This window comes from Myotis lucifugus, unplaced genomic scaffold (assembly GCF_000147115.1).
Source record: "Myotis lucifugus unplaced genomic scaffold, Myoluc2.0 scaffold_13, whole genome shotgun sequence".
Lineage (NCBI taxonomy): Eukaryota > Metazoa > Chordata > Mammalia > Chiroptera > Vespertilionidae > Myotis > Myotis lucifugus.
This window is the reverse complement of record NW_005871061.1, coordinates 8,959,092-8,963,246: the sequence shown is the minus strand read 5'-3', so window position 1 is coordinate 8,963,246 and position 4,155 is coordinate 8,959,092.

The window sequence follows — 4,155 nt, the reverse complement described above, 5'->3', positions numbered from 1 at the left end:
TCTTCTGCTGTGTTCCATATATGCCTGTTCTTGCACCAGTACCAAGCTGTTTTGAGAATAGTGGCTTTGTAGTATAACTTGATATCTGGGATTGTGATCTCTTCAACTTGCTTCTTCTTTCTCAAGATTGCTGTGGCTATTTAGAGGTTTTTTATTCCATATAAATTTTTGGTGTGTTTCTTCTAGGTCTGTGATATATGCTGTTGCTATTTTAATAGGGATTACATTGAATATATAGATTGCTTTGGGTAGTATGGGCATTGTAATGATGTTGATTCTACCAATCCATGAACATGGTGTATTCTTCCACTTGTTTATTTATTCCTCTATCTCATTTTCAACATCCTGTAGTTTTCTGAGTACAGGTCTTTTGCCTCCATGGTTAAGTTTATTCCTAAGTATCTTAATCTTTTTGTTGCAATATTAAATGGGAGTGTTTGTTTACTTTCTCTTCCTGGAAGTTATTATTGGTGTATAAAAATGCCATAGATTTTCCGATATTAATTTTGTATCCTGCTAGGTTGCCAAATTCATTTATGAAATCTAGTAGTTTTTTAATGGAGTCTTTAGGGTTTCCTATATACAATATCATGTCATCTGCAAATAATGACAGTTTGACTCCTTCCTTTCCATTTTGGATTCCTTTTATTTCATCTTCTTGTCTAATCTCTATAGCTAGTACATCTAGTACTATGTCCAACAGGAGTGGTGAAAGTGGGCAGCCCTGTCTTGTTCCTGTTCTTAGTGGAAATGGTTTTAGTTTTTGGCCATTGAGAATGATGTTGGCTGTAGGTTTGTCATATATGCCTTTTCTTTTCATTGTATTCACATGGGCTTTCAAAAAGAAAAAAAATATGTTTGTTTTTAATTTGATCTGGTCCAATTAATCAACTTATCTTTACTATGACTCATGCTTTTGGTGTCACATTTATTTATTTTTTTCACATCTACTTGGATGGCTATTATTAAAAAATGGAAAGTTACAAGTATTGGCCAGGATGTGGATAAAATGGAAACCTTGCCCGGCCGGTATGGTTCAGTTGGTTGAGCACAGTTCCATGAACTAAGAGGTCACTGGTTTGATTCCCAGTCAGGGCACATGTCCAGGATGTGGGCTCAATCCCTAGCAGGGGGCATGCAGGAGGCAGCCAATCGATCATATCTTTCCTTCTCTCTTCCTGTCTTTGAGCCGGAGATGTGCACCCGGAGGGGCGGCCCCTGCTGGAGCAAGACGACAGGTCACTCTGGGAGCGGCCATGGGGGCTCGGGTCCCCGGGCAGCCTGCTTAGGGCCCGCGGCGGGGCGGACGCCTTGGACTCAGAGGCTTTGGCCGCCACCTGCCTGACCAGCTCCCCCGAGGGCTCTGCGGGGCTCTGGCCCGCCTTGGCCATCGGCTCCTCCGTTGGCCAGCCTGGAGCGCGGGGTGGGGCTGGCGCCGAGGGCAGTGCTGCCAGCAGCTCCGCGCCCCCGAGGCAGTGCGAGGGGCCGGGAGGCTGGAAGCTGGCGCCGAGAAGCTGTGCAAGGTGTCACATTTAAATCTATTTGTCTAGCTCTAAAGCATGAAGATTGTTTCCTATTATTTTTCTAAAATTTTATAATTTTACATTTATGTCTGCAATCTATTTTATGGTCATTTAAAAATTATCTATGATGTATAAATGCTCCATAACTATTTGTAGAAAAGGTTAATTTTCCTCCATTTAATTGCCTTTTTAGCTTTAAAAAAAAAGTTTGGCATATTTAGATGGGTCTCTTTCTGAGTTATCTATTCCGTTCCATTAATTATGTCTATCCCTCCATACCAATTTTACACTGTCTTGATCATTGTCAGTATCTAGTAGGGCTTAATATTGAATCTTCTAACCCATAGGTATGGTATGTTTTTCCATTTATTTAATTCTTCTTTGATCTCATATATGTAATTTTCAGGAGCTTTGTATATTTTTGAAGTAAACACTTAAGTACTGAATATTCTTTGGAGTTATTATATGATATTTTTAATATTAGTTTTCAAATGTTCATTGTTGGTATGTAGAAATGCAAATAACTTTAATTTTTTTTCTTGTACAAACTTGCTAATCTCACTCATAAATTTTAGGAAGTTTTAGTGGATTACTTGTGATTCTCTGTGTATACTATTGAGTCATCATCAAATATTGACAGTTTTATTTCTTTTCTTACAAATTATATGATATTTCATTCACTTTCTTGACTATAGCATGGACTGAAATACTCAGTACTTTGTAAGATAAGAGTAGTGACAATGACACCTTTCCTTATAGTACTTAACTATCAAATATGTTAGTTGTAGGTTCCTTATAGATACCCGTTATCAAGTTGTGAAAGACCCTTCTATTACTATTTTCCTGAAAGCTGTTATCATAAAAAAGGTGTTGAATTTTTACAAATAATAATTTAAATGATTCTAGTTGTAGGATTGTTGCAGATGCTCTTTATCATGTAGAGGTGGTTCCTGAAACTTTTCATCTTGAGTGAGTTTTGAATTTCTGTTATTCTTTTTCTGCATCAATTGATAGGATTATATAATTTTCCCCTAACCTATTAGCATAATGAATGCCATTCTCAAATATTGAACCAGCCTTTATCCCTGAAATAAACCCCACTTTTTTCTATTTTATAATACTTTAAAAATATATTTTGAATAAAATTTGTTATTATTTTGCCAGTGGGTTTTACATTTATATTCATGAGATATATTGGTCTGTTGGAAAGATAATCTGTAGAGTTGATATTAATTCTTCATTAAAAGTTATCAGAGAAACTAATGGGCCTGCGGATTCCTCTTTTGGGTGTTATTTAATTACTACAGGCCCGGTGCATGAAATTCATGCATGGGGTGTGGGAGGGGTGTCCCTCAGCCCAGCCTGAACCCTCTCCAATCTGGGACCCCTTGAGGGATGTCTGACTGCCTGTTTAGGTATTGGGCCTAAACAGGCAGTTGGACATCCATCTCACAATCCAGGACTGCTGGCACCTAACCACTCACCTGCATGACTGCCTGATTGCCCCTAACCGCTTCTGCTTGCCAGCCTGATCACCCCTTAACCACTCCCTGCCAGGCTGATCGGTGCCTAACTGCTCTCCTGCCAGCCTGATTGCCGCTAACTGTCCTCCCCTGCAGGCCTGGTCACCGCCAACTGTCCTCCCATGCCAGCCTGGGTCCCCCCTCAACTGCCCTCCCCTGCAGGCCTAATCACCCCCAATTGCCCTCAATTTCAAGCCTGGTCCCTCCCAACTGCCCTTCCCTGATGGCCTGATTGCACTATTTTATTATATATATTACTAGAGGCCCAGTGCACAAAAATTTGTGCACTGGCCCGGGGGCGGTATCCCTCAGCCCCACTTGTGCCCTCTCACAGTCTGGGACCCCTTGGGAGATAACGACCTGCTGGCTTAGGCCCGCTCCTGGGTGGCAGAGGGCAGACCCAATCCCTAGTTGCCTGCCCCACAGCCCCTGGTCTGGCACAGAGCAGGGCCGATTGGGGAGTTGGGGCGCAGCCTCCTGTCATGCACTGAGCAGGGCGGGGAACCTTGGCTTCCTTCGTCACTGGAGCAAGCAAGCCTCCTGTTTGCATCAGCTGCCTGGCTGCCGGCCGCCATCTTGGTTGGCAGTTAATTTGCATATCTTGCTGATTAGCCAATGGGAAGGGTAGCGAAGTTACGGTTAATTACCATGTTTCTCTATTATTAGATAGGATGCACAGAATTGTGTGCATTCTTCTTGCTGTAACTTATTTTACTCTAACTTTTTGTGGATTCTGGTTGTTCTGCTAATAACAAATTATTTTAGTTCTATCTCAAAATGTTTTCATTTCCCCTCCTGTCCTGACTGAAAGTTTTAAAAGCTATAAAATTATGGATGACAGTTCTTTCCTTTAACACTTGAAAAATATTGTATCACTTTCTCCAGGTCTCCATCATTTGATATGAATAATAGTCTTTCATTTGATTTGTTGTTCTGCTATAGATAACAACATTACTCTCTGGCTACTTTAGAGATTTGTTTTTTGTATTCAATTTTCAAAAGTTCAATAATAATGTGTCTTGGCAAGGATTTCTTTGAGTTATCCTGTTCGTGGTTCAGTTAGTTTCTTGGAGTAGTAGATTTGTGACTTTGGAAAATTGTAGAAGTTT